The sequence below is a fragment of the Carassius carassius genome, chromosome 15, assembly GCF_963082965.1.
Source record: "Carassius carassius chromosome 15, fCarCar2.1, whole genome shotgun sequence".
Taxonomy (NCBI): Eukaryota; Metazoa; Chordata; class Actinopteri; order Cypriniformes; family Cyprinidae; genus Carassius; species Carassius carassius.
This window is the reverse complement of record NC_081769.1, coordinates 1,980,692-2,002,109: the sequence shown is the minus strand read 5'-3', so window position 1 is coordinate 2,002,109 and position 21,418 is coordinate 1,980,692. Positions and strand designations below refer to the sequence as shown.

The 21,418-nt window shown below is 43.0% G+C and overlaps 2 protein-coding genes across 3 annotated transcripts in view; both read right to left on the bottom strand.

Moving 5' to 3' along the window:
• Positions 1-11,753, bottom strand: part of LOC132157972 (ceramide synthase 2-like) — a 24,444-nt gene extending 12,691 nt beyond the window's left edge. The window contains exon 1 of the mRNA XM_059567209.1: positions 11,528-11,753. The gene's annotated coding sequence lies outside the window, so the exon portion shown is untranslated. The remainder of the gene's footprint in view (positions 1-11,527) is intronic.
• Positions 1-21,418, bottom strand: part of LOC132157976 (uncharacterized) — a 220,972-nt gene that overhangs the window by 26,456 nt on the left and 173,098 nt on the right. The gene's annotated exons all lie outside the window — the stretch shown is intronic.

Here is a 21,418-nt window from a genome sequence, read left to right as displayed (position 1 = left end):
AATAGTTTCTACGAATGATTTCACAGTTGGCAACACAGAAATGTGGGACATGTGCAATGTACGTATAGTCAGAATGGGGAAATATCTCAGTGACAAACACACTCTATAACATTGCATGGCAAACACATTTCTCAGAAGAGCTAGTTTCTTCCTGACTGTTTTTCCGCTACATTGATGAAAGTCTCTCAGTCATGTCTTACAGTATGTTTGATCTGACTCGTTGAAGACATGCACTTTGACCTTCTGATGCATATTGCACAAAAAAGCATCAGATGGAAAGCATCAGGATGGCTCAAATCTGATTTACAGTCTTCTCTGATTCAGAGTACATGGGTTAAAACAGATCTCCTGGAAACACAGATCTCATGGACTGCTACAATAGCCACTTCTCCACTGGTTCAGACTAACCAACATGATGAGGGGGAAACATCAGCTTCAACATAGTTCATTAAAGAGAATTAGTCTTGGATTGTAAATGAGTTTCCAAATGTTTGGTTGAACTGGAGGTACTGTATGTGCAACATAAACAGATATATATAAAGATGCTGTGTTTTTGAGAGCTGCTGAAGTTACAGGAAAATATTCAGCAAGTAATAACTTACAGAAAATAAAAAATTACAGATATGAGCTTGACATAAGTTTTTTTTTATTTAGGTGAACTGTTCTTTTAAATCCCATGAGTTACATTTAAGAGATGACAGATTTATAAAACAGAAGTTGAATCAGTGACAGGGTACCACTTCTGTTTTAATGTTTGGGTGCAGCGTTTGTGTTCTTCCTGTTGTGAAAGCAGTTCATAAAGATATATAGTAGGGTGACCATATGAGCCATTTTCCCAGGACGCGTCCTTACCAGGATTTCTATATTGCCTAAAACATCCAAAGTAGTTTGACCAATAACATGCAGGTATGGTACATAATCAACCAATTGTATCGTGTGAGAAGGTGAGATCTACAGAGAACGATCAAAGCAATGCAAATACATGTACATGTTAGGTGTTTGTTCGTTCATTCAACTTGAAGCGTCGCTGCGCACCGATCATTGTATGACACCAAAGTACCAAAAGATTAATTCGAATGCATAAGGAGCCGTCTGCTCTGCTCTCTATAGCGCTCTATAGGCAATATAAAAATCCTGGCAAGGACGCGTCCTGGGACAATGGCTCATATGGTCACCCTAATATATAGATTTATTCAGTCTCCCTCCCTTAACTATCTCTAAACTGTTCAAGAACAGACACTTAAATTGAATTCACTGTGCTTAACTCATCACATAAAATTGTGCTACAGAGAGTGCTCTTGTTAAAATGAAGTGCACTCAATTGACTCAAGAGCTTGATTGACAGGTGATCTGACCAATCATAAATCTGCCAAATGTGCCATTTTTGTCCAACAAACAAATGAGCCAGGAGAGTAGATTAAAGTTGCTGGTCTTGAACTTGAAAATGCTGTGTATTGACGTCTTTCTGCGGTTGAAACAAGATACCTTCTGATGTTTATTCTGATGATTTTATTATACACTGTGCTTGTAATGAAATAAAAGAACACTTAAGTGCACTTGAAATTCTTGACTGTTTTTTACACTTTTCAAAATTACACTTAGTAATAATCCCAAATTAAATGTTATACTTTAAAGAACATTTACAAACGCATGTGTATTAAAACGTAAACAAATAAGGTACACTGATTATGATGTGTTGATTGACGTACTAAAGCAATGTACAGTGATTGATTATATCTGATATTACATTGCACACATTACTGCAGCTTCATCATTACAAATGTGCAATTACAAACACACACACAAAAACAATAAAATATATTTGAGTTTATCATAAAATGCTTGTTTTTACAAGGCTGTGTGGGTTTAGCAGTCAAATGCATCAGTGCTGCAAGCATGCTATGGGTACCAGATTAGATAAAGTTCAGTTTAACACTCTCTCTGTCTTATTTCAGAACTTGTGTTAATGCACGCATTCCTCTTCACCACAGTCACACACGCCTGTGAGGGTCAGACTGAGCTCTCATTGGCCGCTCTGGTCATGTGACTCTACTCTGGCCATTCTCTGCTCAACCTATCAGTGCACTGTGTGTGTGTGTGTGTGTGTGTGCGTGTGTGTCTGGCAGGACTGTGAGTAAGTGTGTAGAGCGTTTGTTGAGTGCTGGGAAGCAGACGTCAGAAGAGTAAATGAGGTTCTTAATACGTTCAGAACGCTATGCAATGGCATTCCCTTTCATTTCAGTACCTTTGGTCTGTTTGCACTGCTATCACAATATAATCAAATATCTGCCATTTATATGGAGAACGATTATTGAACCAGATGTTTTGGTTCTGATCAACTGAACTAGACCATGCCAACCAGGAAATCCTTGGAGACTTGGAAAACATTGTACTTGTATGACTGACAGTAGAGCTGTAATCGGGCCTTAAAAGTTAGGCCTGACAGAATTCGGCCCGAGTCAGACAAGTACATTTTGATTGACAGCTTTTTAAAAGCCTGAACCCGTTTACAGCCCGACATTATTTAAATGGTGTGCACACACACAGCTATTTTAACTTTTGTCAAGAATGAGTCATTAATACGTTTTAACAATTTATTTGAAAAACCTTTACTCACCAAGATTAGTGTAGCGTATCTGACCCGAATCAGACAAATTAAAGAGTCGATCAGGACTGTGGTTGAAACATGAGCCAAATTCCTCAGAAAGGCAACAGGAGGTCGTAAATCATTCCTAGTGCCAGAGTCAGAAGCAACATAACCAACCAACCCTTTCACAGAACAGCTTCTAATTAACACCATTAGAACAATTATTGACAATTTCAATTCGGAGAAGAGATTGTCAAATTTGGGGCAAGTAATCAAGATGCAACGCCGGCCAGCACATGTAAACCCATGAGAGTAATACACAAGATCCTTGGATTGACTTCCCCCACCTTGCAGAACCTAAGGGGACCTCTTAACCTCTGGTCCCCACAGAACATCTTTTGTCAGAGAAAGACACAAGAAATGTCTTTTAATGAACTCAAAATGACTTATAAATGAATATCAGTCCATCGCTTAGCTCCATATTCATTTATATGTAACCCACACATTTAACTATCATGTTTAATCACTTATTGGGTATGTCTTTTAATAACTATGGGATAGCTTACGGATTCATATTCATGTTTAGTATGTATGTGTTTGAATCTGCTTGCTTGAAATGTTTCTGACCATCAGTTATATGTCAAATGTATCATATTGTTGTTATAGGAATCATGTCCAAAATTATACCCTGCAAGAGTGGGAAAATTCGGACCACGTGCTTGATAAGATAACATATGATTTATGATACCCCCGAGCAAAGACAATATCTAATTGGTCAAGACAACATTTGAGGTGTGGCCAAAAGTCCAGTTTAAATACTGAGGACACCATCAAATCATGCTTTTTGTTTGCGTTTAGCTTGTAGCTTTGCTTCCTTTTTTAGCTTTTAGCCTGCTTTTTGGGTTTGCTTTTTTAGTCATGCTTTTAGTCATTACTGTTAGCGTTCTTTGAGCGCGGTTCCAGCTTGCTTCGGCCTGCACGCCTGCTGCTACTTAGCCACGATGAGAAGAAACACCACCTAGTCTCGTCAAACTTTACTTCTGTTCTTTTACTTTAGTTTCTTTTCTTTTCCGTTGAGAGTTTCGTGTTCTGAGTTAAGTTATGTAACGCCGTGTCTCCGAGTCTGACCTCCAGTGCCCGTTCAACTTCAACCAGCCACACAACTCTGCATCGTCAGCCAGCGCCAAAACACGGGCTTCCCAAGACGTCACTTCAGCGACTACTGAACTTCCAGCCAATCAGCAACATCGGGAAACCCCCTTTCAACGACAACAAAGGGAACCCCCTTTACACAGGCAACGCAAGTAGTACCTCCAGACTGATCTATACTGCTGTATCTAATGTAATTTTAACCTCATTGAGGAACTCGATTCGAGGGTTAATTAAGTGATTGATGGTTGTTCATGTCTATGTAGTGAATCGCAGGGCGTCTCCGTGATCAGCCGTGAAACAGTGATTCTGTTCAAATTCCCTTTAAAATCTTAAATGATTCCCTTTGAGCTAAATTGAACTGTTTCCCTTACATTAGGCTACATGTTTTTGTGGAGGCTGCAGGTTTTTATGGCTTCAGCGCGGTCCTGTGCTCACTGATGGTGCGTCCAGCTGCTCTGAACTCCCTTTCACTGTTGCTGCTACTGCCGGCGATGCATAGTACTGATCTGGCTAATTTTGCAAGTTTTGGGTAGGATGGTTTGTGGAATCTTCCACCAGCCAAGAAGATCCATTTCATTTTCTATGACAGCCATTTCAATGTAACGAGTGACCTCATCATCTTCCCGGTCAGCTTGCTGTACATTTTCCCACACCGCAAAATTTCTCCACAACTAGTGCACCTGCAGAAGAGTGCGGGCATGAGCGTGTACAGCATTCCTGTCTGAGTGTGACAACATTCTCAGCTGGTTACATCTTGTCCAGAGGAATGTTGCGGTCTTGTGGATGTCCTGTATTATAACCTTACGCGCGAGCCAGTCTTTGCACCGTTTATGCATGGCAGCTTGCTGAGGGACTGACAGTGACGTTTCAGTTTCTCACACCAGAGACACACATGGTTAAGCTTTGGATACTTGTCTCCCTCAAGTTCCTGCTGTGCTTCATAGAACGGTTTCAGTCTATCAAAAAGCCCAGTGTGTCCGGTGCTATTTTTTTAATGCAAGCGCTTTCCCCTCGTGCCTCCAGCTTTTCATGGAGCTCATGATAAATGGCCAGTAAAGAAGTCAGTGTGAGGTACACCATACTGAAGTGTCTCCCATTTGCAGCAATGTTGACAGTTGCGCAGCCAACTCCGACTGTTTAACGTACCTCACTAATGATTTAGCAGCAGGAATGGTATCTCCTAAGTCCGGGGCACCGTCGGCTTTGGATAACTCTGCGATGTCGAGTCCATGACACAGTACCGTATTAATGACATGGTCAATGCAGTCCAATCTTTGGTATGGCCGCAGAGCTAATTTAATGTTCGCCCCCTCATCAGTCACTCATACAATTTTGCTGAGAGAGGAAGCGTCAAGGCCAAACTTTGTCACCAGTAGTATATCTTCCATCTGATATTTTCTCCCGTCTTTGCCTCTTCCAAAGGGAACTGTTGTTTTATTCACCAGTTCCATATCCTCACTAATGAAATGGCATGTGACTGTCAAATAACAAATTTTCCGATAATCCTCATGTCTGTGGTCATTGCGACTGTGCTATCCTTCAACAAATTTTTACGTTTCTGTACTAAAGCTTCCCTCTTTTCTTCTGCCATGTCAGTACACCTCTTTGCAATTGTCACATGGCGGGAAATAACTGAGTGATTTAACTGACAGCCCCAACATTAATTAGTTCTTGTGCCATCTTTTCAAACCCCTTGCCATTTATGATATTAAAAGGCCTAATGTCTTTAAAGCAAAAGCGGACACACTTCTCTGTCATCGTTTGCTTCACCTTTGCAGGGATGGGTTTTGATGCTGTAACAAACTATTTGATTGTAGGTTGATTTTGGGCACTGGCGGGTGCTGAACAGCTTCGATCAACATGCTTTATCAGCAATGAATTCCCTGTCGTTTTGCTGTTGTACTTTAAAAGAATGTCCATTTTTTTGCATTTTACATAACCCACTGGCTCATTATTCTCATTATGCACACGGTCAAAACTTTTCCAGCTCTAACTGACAACCCTAAAGACTCATTAGGCCATCCTTAAAAATATTTTGGTTTGCAGTAGCAGTAGATTTTTTTTTTTTAAAAAAGGGTCGGTAGGTAGGTCTATATTTCTTTTTCAATTTTATATTTAAAAAAAAAAGTACATTTTGGTGATGGTGATGACGTACAGTAGGTATGAATTTAAACAAATTACCATATCGTGACGTCATTGACTGGGCCTTCAACCCATGCCTTTTTTGATGCAGGCTATATAGGCCACAAACAAATTGAAATCTTTGTCAGAAACATGTTTATTGCATGAATTTCAGCTGAGAAGAAAAAAAATGAGGTACTGTTATACTGTTTTACTTGCATCCATCGCTAGGTGTCAATGCAACTTACAAATGAGAGACTGTTTACTTTGCTTTCTTGGGTTGTCACTTTTGTAAAAAAAAATCCTTTTCGATCGTAAAATCGATTTTGCATGTCTAAGTACGTTTTATAGGCAAATAACACCAAATATAGGTAAATCCACGGACAACAGGCAGGACGAATGTAAAGATTCAATATATTGGTAAAGACCAATATTTCTGATGATTTATTGGCGTAAAGTTACGTGCACAATGACGAACAGGAGTGCACCATTCTCGAAAAACAATAAGCAGAGTGGACTGCCATAACAATGCAAAACATTTAATGCATGCTTCAACATGGCTGTGTTTACGATTAGAAATGTCAACAACAACAACTAAAAAAAATCGCATACTGCGATTCTAGCACGAATCTGTATCTGTATGCATGAGACTGTCTGAATACTGGCAGAATTCACATTTCTGTTGTAAAAAGAGAAACACTGTGCAGAAGTATTATTTGCTGTTATGCGTGTGTGTCCGAAGCTGCAGTTGCTGTGGCAACAACAACTGGACGCGCTCAAAAAAAAAAAAACCTGCACGCACTCAGAGAGAAGGTCGTTAAAATCTATTTCATATTTTTTTTGTTTTCGAAACTTGTGTTGGTTGGTCCAATCGATTCGTGCAATAGATTTGAGAAGTTTTAGACTAGACGGGAGAAGGGATGGGAAAAGATCTGGGCACAGTTTTTCCAGAACTTCGTGCCAAGTTAAAGCGGTGTCGAGCTGTTTTAATGAATTTTTAGATGTATTATGGTGCCCGAACCCGTATGACTTTGAACGGCAGCCGCAGCCATCATGTGAATGAGAGACGAAGCGAACGCACAGGGCATAGTGTGACATCCGTTAACCAATAGTGTAAACATAGATGACATCACAGGTTTCTTTTTAAAGAAAGAACGTAGTCTTCGTTTGTATGTAGGCCTAGGCAATTTATACATTTACAATACTTACTAAAATATAATTTATATTATTTTATTGCTTTTGTATTAGTTGTTTGAGGAGTAAAAAAACAAATTGGTCGGTCTTAACGCAAATTTACAACCGGGCAAGTCGGTCGGACTGAAAGCAAAAAAAATAAAAAGGGTCGTTCGGGTTACGGCAAACAAGAATATTTTTAAGGATGGCCTTATAGTCTATTTAGAGAGCACTAATGATGCCTGATGCAGCCGCCCCAATCCCAGATGTGTGTCGGACAAGGTCGACTTTAATTAATAAAAGATTCAATCAGCAAGGTCAAATATGCTCTTGAAACTGACCATCCTCTGAATATACTCAGAACAACCCAGTAACCGCATAGCAATGCCTTACAGCACTTTACTTCACAACATCAGTCTGCTTCTGATTCTTCTTCTTTTTTTCATGCATTTGTCCCATGAGATTTTTTAAAAAGTTTTTCTTAAAGCATTATAAGCCGTGAACAAAACTGACCAGCAATGAGGTGAATCACAACATTGCAAACATTGCATTTTAAGACAAAAATTCAGACAAAAATAAAAAGGAGCAGAACTGGGAAATTCAAAGCTTTTATAAGGGAAAGAACTACACTCCCAAGAGGCATTGCAAATGACACAGTCAAACTGAAAAATGATGTAGAAATAAAAGACTATTGATTTAAAGTTGTTTATTATATATATATAAGAACAATATTTAAATGTATTGCCAAATCAAAACAGCATAGCGAGACTCATTTACGATGTGTTTCAGCACAATTTACTTGCCACAACTCTCTGATTGATGGCATACAGCATCATGGGTAATGTAGTTTTTCACAATGAATTCAGCTGTTAATCATGACGGCTTTTAAAAATGAATTGAAATAATGTGAACAGACAGCTTGAAAGAAGCATATACCATCCATTAACCTAGTAACAAACTCTGGTGGCCGTTTTGCACAATAAAGCACCACAACATTTCCTTTAGGAACAGAAAAATAAATCTTGTTTATACAAGAGCATTTGCTATCGCAAAGAGAATTTACATAATTACATTTGTGGCACATCAACATCACTTTAGACTCCCAGAGGAATCAAAACCCCTGACAGACTCGGGTGATGGATGAGTCCAGGTGCTTCCAGCACTGAGGTTTTGCTTAGTAATGCTGATGTGGTTTGTTTGACAGTGAGATGCATGTGAAGTCATTCAATGATGAGCCAAGAACTCAGTAAACTAATCAACAGCAGCGTGTCCAGCCTGCTCAGTGTTTGTCAAGCCAGAAACTAATATTTGGGAGTCAAATGCCCATTACTGGCCTTGTGTAAATGGGTTTGTTGTGTGTAATTACACTGGGGTGTGTTACAGGATGATTTCTGCTGATTATATCTGTCTGTTTATGCAGCTGAACCAACACCAGTGTGTCTGAATAATATAGCATGCTCACTTATTTCCCTGCAGAGTCAATCAATTAAATCATTGTTGTCTTATTCTAGTCTGCAAGGATCCTGTGTCATAGAGATCTAGCTCCAGTTCTGAGGAGACAAACCAGCTTTTACCACTACACCAGTCTTATGTCTAATGTTTCCTAGCTGTACATTTCTATTTAACATTTGGTTATTTGTTTTACAAAGTGAGTCCAGGTTATTTTCTGTGGAAATCGACAGCGTCATAGTTTCAGTGTTGCGTGTAACCAACTAAACGCAACTCCATTTTTCAATAATATGACATTAGTTTCGATGTTTTCATGATAATATAGCTTTGTAATGAAGTGCAAACAGCCATACTGGGTCAGTCGCAGTGTTTTGGCAAATTGGCTTATTCACGCAGATCATGATAATGATGCAGACTAAAAAACTCATCGAGGGCCTGCGTGGCATTGCTTTTACATTGGTCTTGTTTTTGTAAAGAAATTAAGTTAATATACTCAAATGTATCACTATGTTTTGACTCATACATTATGATACAATTTTATAATGATAAAGGGAGGTAAAGGGACAGTCACACTACTTTTTGTTCCATTGACATCCATTCATTCGCATGTGAATGCAGGAAACAAGTAACACAAAATCGTGTGCATTTCATTGCTTTTCAGAGTTGAAATTGTGTAAAATTCAGAGTAAAAAACAGTGAGACTGTGGCCCTAGTTTAACTACTTTAAATTAACAACAACACTACACAGGTTGAACAGAACTCTTCTTAATTGACTCAGACACCATCAGTCCTTCATGTCAGGTGGTGGCTGAAGTGATCATGCTGATAGCACACACAAATCATTTACTTCTAACAATAAATCATCAAACCAGGGGTGATGAATGGAAAGTTTGGGCGGCATTAACTCCCAGTCAACTGATGAGACATGCTTTACGGATCATTGGATGTGGGAAAACGTGTTAAACACACCTGAACATCTAACAGCAGATGTCCTCACACACCCCATCATGCAGATGGAGGGATTTTGCATTGCTTTCGAGTTCATTTAAGTATTAAAATCAGACTGCAAATTCATTTTAGTGCTTCACAAATGTTTTATAGATCATATTATGCTTTTAAATGAGCTAAATGATTCCGAGCTGAAGTTTAACATCTCTGGCATGGAGATTTCCACTGCATGGTTTAATAGTAATAACCTAGACATAAGTCTTTATCTTATTGAGAGCTTGTGAATGGGGAAGTTTTTGCGTCAACGTATTTTCATAATTGTTTTACACTATAAATTTAGCTGAAAACCTCTAGTATCCAGTTTAAAGGCGAGTTCTCACTATTGAAGGGCATTTAACAATAATGAATTATTCACTAGAGTCAAGTGTGACAACTAGCCCCGGTCTTCCTCTGCTTGTATCGGTCACTTCTGGAGCCTGACTGACTCTAATTATGACAAAGACAAGAGCAGAAGAGCAGAAGTTTGTCATGCTGGTCTCTAGTTGATGGTTTAGTCAAATCTTTCACACATGGCTGAAGTGGACTCACTCGTGTCAGTGTGTCTCCTTTAAGGCTTTCTATTTTGGGAAAGCTCCAATTTAAGATGAAATCTCAGCACAAACGTGTGTGTGGCACAATGAAGAGGAAATGTTGGGTAAATGTTTCATAGCAGATGGACAGAAAGGGCTGACGAAAGGAAAACACATGGACTCTTGAACTGTGGTTCATCATACGATCCACTAATGCACACGTCTATTTAACTGTAAGGTATAAATGCCCTTTTTATTGAATTATCTCCCACAAACATTAATCAAACTAAATAGCGAACACCATCACAGAACCTTTCTAAACACCTGTTGATTTTGAGACAGAAGACTTGTTCTGGTTTTAAAATGCATTCTTGAAATAAAGAGTAAAGACACTTCACTTAAAAGGCACACTTTGGCTAAAAATGTCACCAGAAGACTGCGGAGGAGGATGCTGAATGCCTTTAGCGCAGTGCAATGTTTTCCATAAGTGAGGGAGATGGATTGGCTGTGAAGAATCATGAGAAAGTGAGCTCATACTGACTGATTAAATCACACTGGAGAAACGCCTGTAGAATTAGTGCAGCTGCAAGATATATTACACTTAAATACGTTCTTCAGAAATATATATATATATAAATGCCAAAAGAGCTATGATATGAGATATTTTGCTGGTTATTTGGAATAAGAATGAAAATGTGTTTGCATATGGTGATCATATTTGTCATATTGCTTCCCATACATCAAGTATCACTATAGTTCCTCAGGGCCTTTTGTCCTCTGACCTTTGATCCCACATCCTACAAAATCTAATTTCCCTTAAAGGGACAGTTCACCCCAAAATGAAAATTCTGTCATCATTTCTACAAGTTGTACCAAACCTGTATGAATTACTTTCAGCTGTTGAGCACAGAATAAGATATTTTGAAGAATGCTAGTAACCAAACAATTGACGGCAGCCATTGACTTCCATTACTATGGTGAACAATCTGGTTACCAACAGTCCTTAAAATATCTTATTCTGTTCTCAACAGCTGAAAAAAATAACTAGTATAGGTTTGATACAATGTGTTGGTGATTAAATGATGGCAGAATTGTAATTTTGGGGTGAGCTATCCTTTGGAGGAGTTTATAGTACCATTATCCCCCGTAGTCTGTTTAGAGCATGTGCTTGAATGAGCGCTTTCTTACACTTTAGCCAACTTTGGGGGTTATTTATTTAGAAAACTTGAGGTTAACTATGTCTGTTTACACCCATACACGTTTAGCTGTCTAATCAGGGACATTAGTATTTTACTGTTATAAGATAGTTATAAATACTAACGTATAGCCTAACACTAACAGAAAACTTTCTGCATGTTTACAATTTTAAAAAGGTTTATTTATAACTACTTGGTTTTATACTGTTTCTACAAATGAGGACGTGCCCAGGCGTAGTTTTTTGTCAGCTTCAGCTCACTTCTGGATACAAATTTGTCACCCAAACATGGTCGCTATAATGTTACACGCACGGTAAAGCGGAGAGACTCACTTCAGCCGTCGGTCAGAAACAGCGGACCGTGATGATGGACGTCTCCCGCTTCTCTCCGCTGGTGATTAACGCTCCGTCAGTGGATTCACGGCTCGGACAGACTGTTTACCAACCGCATCTCCCCTCCCCAGATATGGCGAGTTTGAATGGTATTTCCTGATTGAGATATCACGGAGGATTCAAGTTATTCTTCCGCTTGGCTCCGGTGATGAGCGCGCGGGAGCGGGGGGAGAGGGAGAGAGAGAGAGAGAGAGAGAGAGAGAGGAATAACGGAACAGGCGGGACTAAAACATCGTGACGCGATAGAGAGAGAGAGAGAGAGAGAGAGTTCCCTCTCTTCCGGACTCTTTCTTAATGGAAAGCTTTGTAGGCTACATATGACACACTTTCTAAAGTTTAAAAACATCTTTTGCCACATACATACCCAATTCCAAAAAAGTTGGGACAGTGTACAAATTGTGAGTAAAAAAGGAATGGAATAATTTACAAATCTCATAAATGTTGAAATTTGAAACTTCCACATCATTGCATTCTGTTTTTATTCAGAATTTATACAGTGTCCCAACTTTTTTTAGAATCAGGTTTGTATCTGTACTTAAAATATATTTCCAATGTTCCCCGCGTTTTCTTTTCATTGATTTATTAATTATAAAACATTTACAGTCAAACCCTAAATGATTCAGACACCTGATATAATTTTTGATGTTTTTTTTTACTAGTGGGTGCAGGACACTATAGTAAATTTATGTAAGTGAGGATATTAAAATAAAGCGAAGTGTGACATATTATACTCCAAAAAATTTGGTACCGAAAAAGATTTAGACACTTTGACCTTAAGTGTTTTTTCTTTAATTGCTAACGTGACCTTTTTCCACCACAGACTGAACAAAATGAAGCATTGCTTGGTAACTGGTTGAGCTAAATTGGTATTATCGATTACATTTAACAGCTGACAGCTATTCAACTGAATTCATTACATACATTTCTATCATTGTTATCTGACATTATCAAAATGAATTTCTTCTGAAACAGTTTAACTCTGAAGTCTTGTCATATTGCATTACCATTTTCCAAACTAAAGCGAATAAACTAATAATGTGAGAAATGCTGAAGGTGTCTGAATAAATCTTGGTTCGACAGTAATGGTATTCACAGAACAGAAATACCAAATCATTCATTTAACTATTAATCATGCCCTTAACCCACAATTGATTGCACAAACTGCTAGCCCCGCCCAAGGCTCACGCTATTGGTTGAGATTTTCTCATTGCCCCATCCTTCAAATGTTGGCCAATGAACATGCTCCTTTTGACATATAGGCCAGCATCTTTACATACAATATTACATCAGAAAGATCATGTAAACATGTATATAATGCTGTATGGTGCAGCGTTGTGAATGTGCATGTCAGACTGTCAGAGGATGATCTGTTGATCCTCTCGTGGTCCAGCTCTGTGTCTTTTTCACTCTGGAGACTACAGTCTGCTTCATTTCCCTGAAATATAATCATCTCAGTATCCAGACATTTAGGCTTCTTCAGTATATTACACCCTCGTTGATACACACAGATCATGTAAAACATGACAGACCTTTGTTTTAATACCTTTATTTTATTTAAATTAGAAACAAAACTTTGATCAAAAAGGTTAAGATGTAAATATCATCTTTACATTACATTTACATTTATTCATTTAGCGGATGCTTTTATCCAAAGCGACTTACAGATGAGGACAGTGGAAGCAATCAAAAACAACAAAAAGAGCAATGATATATAAGTGCTATAACAAGTCTCAGTTAGGTTAACACAGTACACCTAGCATGGGATTTTAAATAATATAATATAAAGAAAATAGATAGAATAAAAAAAGAATAGAGCAAGCTAGTGTTAGAGGTCATTTACACATACAGATAGACACACCAGGAGGGAACATTTAATTTAAAAGTCCGTAAAAGTGATTTTGTACTTCTTTGGGATGGCACAATCAAGCGACGTTCACTTGCAGAACGCAAGCTTCTAGAGGCACATAAGTCTGAAGTAACAAATTTAGGTAAATGGGTGCAGAGCCAGTGGTAGTTTTGTAGGCAAACATCAATGCCTTGGATTTTAATACGAGCAGCTATTGGAAGCCAGTGCAAATTGATAAACAGAGGTGTGACATGTATTCTTTTTGGCTCATTAAAAATTAATCTTGCTGCCGCTTTCTGAATTAATTGTAAAGGTTTGATAGAATTGGCTGGAAGACCTGCCAAGAGGGCATTGCAATAGTCCAGCCTGGACGGAACAAGAGCTTGAACAAGGAGTTGTGCAGCATGTTCCGATAGAAAGGGCTTGATCTTCTTGATGTTGAATAAAGTAAATCTGCAGGATCGGACAGTTTTAGCAATGTGGTCTGAGAAAGTCAGCTGATCATCAATCATAACTCCAGGGCTTCTAGCTGTTTTTGAAGGAGTTATGGTTGATGTGCCTAACTTGATGGTGAAATTGTGATGAAACGATGGGTTTGCTGGAATCACAAGCAGTTCTGTCTTGGCAAGGTTGAGTTGAAGGTGATGGTCCATCATCCAGTAAGAAATTTCTGTTAGACAAGCTGAGATGCGAATAGCTACCGTTGGATCATCAGGATGGAATGAGAGGTAGAGTTGAGTGTCATCAGCATAGCAGTGGTATGAATAGCCATGTTTCTGAATGACAGAACCTAGTGATGCCATGTAGACAGAGAAGAGAAGTGGTCCAAGAACTGAGCCCTGAGGCACCCCAGTAGTTAGATGTTGTGACTTGGACACCTCACCTCTCCAAGATACTTTAAATGACCTATCTGATAGGTAAGACTCAAACCATTGAAGTGTGGTTCCTGAGATGCCTTTTGCCAGTAGGGTTGATAGGAGGATCTTGTGGTTCTCTTACGAGAGTTCTCTCGTACTGCGTCTTAGCTAAGACGCTGCGGGAAAAGTCTCTTTTCACGATACACTGAAGCAAAAAATTATCCTTAATTTTGAAATATTGTAAAGCGCATTTGCAGCAGCATACAGCTTCGCGCCCTCCATGCCACTTCCCGCCGAAACGGGTGTGGCCTAGCCCTATAAAGGGAGCTCGAAAAGGCTGACTCACCTGATTTTTCATCTGTTCAGCGAAGCTCACGCATCGTTGGATCACGAGAAGAATACGGGACGAGCCATTCCTGAAGCTGCTGGCCAACGCCGCCTTCCACTGCCGTTCCTGCTGCGCTTTCCGGCGCCCATATCCTTTTATATCCTCGTGTGTGTGTTCGCCCTGCGACACACACTCGTAAAAGAGCTGCGTCTTTTTTAAGATGCCTTCTAAATGCGGCTCGTGCAGAGCCCACTCAGCGAGGGAGACCATCACGTCATCTGTGTCTCCTGCCTGGGTGAAGATCATGCAGTGCTCGCGCTCGCTGACGGCGGCTGCCCTCACTGCGAGCTGATGCCAATGGTGACTCTGAGGACTCGCTTGGCGTTTTTCTCCGAGCCTGCATTCCCCGCTGTGCTGTTGCCGTAAAAAGCGCCGCTCCCAGCGGATACCGGAACCTTTCTCCGGCCCGACCGAGCTCGCCGGTTCGCCCTGCTTCACCGGCTTCCCCTGCATCGCTTCCCGATGGTCAGCGCTCGCCGTCTGCCGCTGCGTCTTCTGAGGAAGTTGATCTCAGGGCCACGTCAGGGGAAGAGGACATGTGCTCTCTGCTAGCTTCGGGCAGCGAAGGCTGACATCGAGAAGGAGCTGATGCGAGTGCTCACGCTGGCCGCGACGAGCCTCGGCCTCGAGTAGTCTGCACCAGCGCTCCCCTCTCGTTCCTGGCTGGACGGTAGCTATCTTCCGGGTAAGCGTACTTCTCCGAATTCAAAGCCCGCTCCATTTCTTCCTGAGCTTCACGTAGAGGTGGCAAAGGCTTGGAACGCTCCCTATTCAGCACGAACTCGTTCGTCTGTCTCACCAGCATTCTCCACACTGGACGATGCTAAAAACAGAGGCTACCAGTCACTTTCGCCGGTGGAACAGGCGATAGCGACGCACCTTTGCCCGCCCTCTGCTGGACGGCGGACGAAAGCGGTGTTGCCATCTAAAGCCTGCCGCATGACGTCATCTCTGCTCGCGCGGATCTTCTCTGCTGCTGGGCAGGCTGCATCTGCATTACACACCATGGCCACGCTGCAGATATTCCAGGGTGATCTCCTCCGTAAGCTGGACGAGAGCTATGGGACCTGAGGCTATCTGTCTCGCGGATGTGAGGAGCGCTTCGGATCTTTCTCTTCGCGCTGCTAAGTCCACTGCACAGGCTATGGGATGAGTTATGGCTTCCGCTACTGTGGCTGAGAGGCATCTCTGGCTGACACTTTCAGACATGGCAGAGTCTGAACACACCGCGTTCCTCGACGCCCCGCTGACTTCCGCTGGCCTCTTCGGATCCTCTGTCAATGAGTTCATTGAGAGATTTGTCGAGGTCCAGAAAGCGTCTCAAGCTTTTAAGCACTTCCTCCCGAAGCGCTCCGGTTCTGCAGCGAGTCGTGCTAGACCGGCCCCGCAAAGCTCTCAGCCACACCCCCCGCCTCCTGCTGCTTCATCACAACAGCGACAGCAACGCAGCTCGAGACCCCGCTCTCGCTCTACCGGCAGAGGATTGCGGTAAGACCGGAAGCCCCGAAGTCATCCTAGCACTCATAGGAAAGCGCCGGTGTATGAGTCCCGCTGCGGCCGAACTCTCACCCAAGCGCGCCGCTGTTTCATTTCCAGGAATTGTGACTGTCTCAGCGTCTTCTGCAACGCGCAAGCCTGTACAGTTGCCCGCTTGCCTGCACACAAAAGCTGTTTTCACGGCTACCCAGATATTTCCTGAAAAGAGAGTAATTTCTGGTGTCCCGGCCACGGCCGATGGTGCTATAAATGTAGTGACGATGCCCACTGCTCAGTGCCCATCTCCACATATAAGCACAGCCCTTCACACAGGGCTCGCACCCATAAAAACGACTCAGGTCGATCTAGCGCACTACATAGTAAACATGCCCACTCCTCAGTGCCCACAAACACTATGTCACACACGTCATGTGGTTTCTGTAAAAACGAAACCCGTGCACGTTCGTTCTGCCCAGGCAGACAACGCGTCAAAAGCAGTAAATGTGCACGCTTACAGCCCACAATTACTCACAGACAGCACGAGTCCCACGGGACTCGCTCAGCCCTCCCTCGGTTAAGCACCGTGGCGGGGTCGAGGACGAGCGATTTGCCCGCTGTGATCAGCGCGCTCCCCGCCTCAAATGTCACAGGCATAACGCCCATGTTACAGCACATCGAAGCACTGCCGCTGCCCAGCCAACAGAGCGCGCTTCGCATCCAACCCTTAGCCATTCATGCAGACGCATGGTCAGCGCTTCCAGGGGTTTCGGATTGGGTGCTAGACATTATAAAGAGAGGCTACTCGCTACAGTTTTCTCGACGCCCTCTGCGCTTTTAGCGCGCGTCGAAACTACGGTCACAACAGAAGTAGCACACTTCGAGCCGAAATATCAAAACTGTTGAGCAAAGGGGCTGTGGAGCCTGTATCTCAAGCTCAAAGCGAAGGGGGGCTGTACAGCAGATACTTTCTAGTGCCCAAGAAAGACGGGGGTTTCAGACCCATACTGGATCTAAGACAGCTGAACAAAGCATTGGCGAAACGCAGTTTCAAAATGCTTACAACCAGGAAACTCCTCGCGCATATTCGCAGAGGAGACTGGTTCATGTCGATAGATCTAAAGGACGCGTATTTTCAAATACAGATAGCGTCACGTCACATGCGATACTTGAGATTCGCCTTCGAGGGCCAGACATACCAGTATACAGTCCTGCCGTTCGGCTTGTCCCTGGCTCCTCGTACATTTACGAGGTGCATGGACGCAGCGCTCGCTCCTCTCAGACTCAGAGGCATGCGAGTGCTGAACTATTTGGACGACTGGCTGATTCTGGCTCAATCACGATCAGAGCTCGTGGAACACAGGGCCATTTTACTCGATCACCTCGAGAAACTCGGTCTCAGTGTCAACTGGATGAAGAGAACCCCAGAACCGCTGAACCCCAGTCAGACGATACTGTTTTTGGGTATAGCTCTGGACTCACACTCCATGACGGCGCAGCTGTCGCCACAGCGCACGTTGGGCATTCAGTGCGCAGCGAGCTCTCTCCGCTGCGGCGCGACCTTCTCGCTCAGAGAATTTCAGAAGATGCTAGGACTCATGGCCTCAGCATCACCAGTTCTTCAGTTGGGCCTGCTCCGCATGCGCCCCTTTCAGTTCTGGCTGAAAGCGCGAGTACCGCGCAGAGCGTGGATATCCGGTCAGTTGCGTCTCAAGGTCAATCAGAGCTGTGTTACAGCCTTGAAACCCTGGACAGCGAACGACTGTTACCAATCAGGTGTAAGCCTGGGGACTTCCTCGAAAGTGAAAGTGGTGTCGACAGATGCCTCGACTTCGGGATGGGGAGCGCTGCACGAGGGCAGACCGTTCTTTGGCCTGTGGTCAGAACGGGAAAAGCTCCAACATATCAACTGTCTGGAAATGCTGGCAGTGGAGAACGCACTGACGCGCTTTTGTCCCCGAATCAAGGGCCACCACGTCTTAGTCCGTTCGGACAACATGTCTGTGGTGTCCTACATAAATCGCCAGGGGGGTCTCAGGTCCCGAAACCTGTACAGGTTGGCGGCACGCCTCCTGGTTTGGGCTCAGCGCAACTTGCGCTCGCTGAGAGCAGTTCATGTGCCTGGGCTACAGAATCTGGGTCCAGACAGACTGTCCAGAAACAACATTCCCACGGGCGAATGGTCTCTACACCCACAGACAGTCCAGCTGCTGTTGGAGAGATTTGGCAGGGCGGAAGTGGACCTCTTCGCATCCCACGAAAACGCTCACTGCCCCGCGTTCTTTTCCAAGAACGAAAGCGCGCTGTCACAAAGGTGGCCGTGCTGCCCACTCTATGCTTTTCCCCCCGTCTCCCTCCTTCCGTAGGTGATAGAACAGGTGAGGGAAACAAGATGCTCAGTACTGCTTGTAGCACCACTTTGGAAGAACCAACCATGGTTTCCAGATTTGATGCAGTTAGCAGACACTGCCCCGTGGCCAGTGCCGTTGAGAAGGGACCTCCTCTCGCAGGCCAGGGGCTCGATTTGGCACCCTCAACCGGAGTTGTGGTCCCTCCATGTGTGGGCGCTCAACGATTACCCGCTGATCTCTCAGTGGGAGTGCTAAATACTATCACTCAGGCTAGAGCTCCGTCGACTCGACGGCTATATGCCTCGAAGTGGTCAGTATTCTCCAGCTGGTGCACAGCTCGGGGACATTCACCCCTTAATCGTGAGGTGACGGAGGTTCTCTCCTTCCTACAGGAGCTGTTGGATAAGGGCAGAGCCCCCTCCACGCTCAAAGTTTACGTGACGGCTATCGCAGCATTTTCTGAGACAACGCTCGGTCAGTCAATAGGAAGGAACGATTTGGTCATCCGCTTCCTTAGAGGAGCTAGGAGGCTGAATCCTCCCAGACCTCCATCAGTCCCTGTATGGGACCTCTCGACGGTTTTGGAGGCCATGAAAGGTTCCCCTTTCGAGTCTATCCAAACGATTAGCCTCAAACATCTGTCATTCAAGACAGTGTTCTTGTTGGCTCTCGCTTCAGTGAAGCGTGTGGGTGACCTGCACGCGCTCTCGGTGAGCCCGACGTGCTTGGAGTTTGGGCCTAATGACTCAAGAGTCATTCTCAAACCTAGGCACGGTTATGTGCCGAAATCCCTCAACACACCGTTTCGGGCTCAGGTTATTTCCCTGTCTGCCCTGTCGGTGTCAGAAGAGGATGGAGACTCAAGTCTTCTTTGCCCCGTTAGGGCTTTAAGAGCTTATGTGTCTTGCTCTGCCGACTGTTATATGGGCAGTATTGCGTAAGACCCACATTCCCACATTAGTCAGGCCTTGCCTTGAATATGTGATGTCATATTGTCGCGTTTACGGACGCTACTAGATATGGGGACCCTCTAGTGATTGTGCACTGTAAATCCTGGGCTTCGCTTCCAGTTTTATTGGTGTGTGATCTCTGCACGCACAGCGTTTTACATGGGGTTCCCGCAGGGTCTTAGCTAAGACGCAGTACGAGAGAACTCTCGTAAGAGAACGTACTCGGTTACTAACGTAACCTCGGTTCTCTCTAGAAGAGGGAACGAGTACTACGTTCTCTGCCGTGCGTACGATTCACTCTGGTTCGCTTCGGCGAAGAAATAAATCAGGTGAGTCAGCCTTTTCGAGCTCCCTTTATAGGGCTAGGCCACACCCGTTTCGGCGGGAAGTGGCATGGAGGGCGCGAAGTCTGATGTTGCATCAGCCTGCGCTCGATAGGCTTATGCAGTTGCCGCAGAGCAGCCAATGAGTGAGCGAGCCGTCTCGCCTATGGCTGTATGCTGCTGCAAATGCGCTTTATAATATTTCAAAATTAAGGATAATTTTTTGCTTCAGTGTATCGTGAAAAGAGACTTTTCCCGCAGCGTCTTAGATAAGACGCAGTACGAGAGAACTCTCGTAAGAGAACCACAAGATCCTCCTATCAACCCTACTGGCAAAAGGCATCTCAGGAACCACACTTCAATGGTTTGAGTCTTGCCTATCAGATAGGTCCTTTAAAGTATCTTGGAGAGGTGAGGTGTCCAAGTCACAACATCTAACTACTGGGGTGCCTCAGGGCTCAGTTCTTGGACCACTTCTCTTCTCTGTCTACATGGCATCATTAGGTTCTGTCATTCAGAAACATGGCTATTCATACCACTGCTATGATGATGACACTCAACTCTACCTCTCATTCCATCCTGATGATCCAACGGTAGCTATTCGCATCTCAGCTTGTCTAACAGACATTTCTTCCTGGATGATGGACCATCACCTTCAACTCAACCTTGCCAAGACAGAACTGCTTGTGATTCCAGCAAACCCATCGTTTCATCACAATTTCACCATCAAGTTAGGCACATCAACCATAACTCCTTCAAAAACAGCTAGAAGCCCTGGAGTTATGATTGATGATCAGCTGACTTTCTCAGACCACATTGCTAAAACTATCCGATCCTGCAGATTTACTTTATTCAACATCAAGAAGATCAAGCCCTTTCTTTTGGAACATGCTGCACAACTCCTTGTTCAAGCTCTTGTTCTGTCCAGGCTGGACTATTGCAATGCCCTCTTGGCAGGTCTTCCAGCCAATTCTATCAAACCTTTACAATTAATTCAGAAAGCGGCAGCAAGATTAATTTTTAATGAGCCAAAAAGAATACATGTAACACCTCTGTTTATCAATTTGCACTGGCTTCCAGATAGCTGCTCGTATAAAATTCAAGGCATTGATGTTTGCCTACAAAACTACCACTGGCTCTGCACCCATTTACCTAAATTTGTTACTTCAGACTTATGTGCCTCTAGAAGCTTGCATTCTGCAAGTGAACGTCGCTTGATTGTGCCATCCCAAAGAAGTACAAAATCACTTTTACGGACTTTTAAATTAAATGTTCCCTCCTGGTGTGTCTGTCTGTATGTGGAAATGACCTCTAACACTAGCTTGCTCTATTCTTTTTTTATTCTATCTATTTTCTTTATATTATATAATTTAAAATCCCATGCTAGGTGTACTGTGTTAAGCTAACTGAGACTTGTTATAGCACTTATATATCATTGCTCTTTTTGTTGTTTTTGATTGCTTCCACTGTCCTCATCTGTAAGTCGCTTTGGATAAAAGCGTCTGCTAAATGAATAAATGTAAATGTAATGTAAAGATGATATTTACGTCTTAACCTTTTTGATCAAAGTTTTGTTTCTAATTTAAATAAAATAAAGGTATTAAAACAAAGGTCTGTCATGTCGTCCCGCTGAGATGCTATCA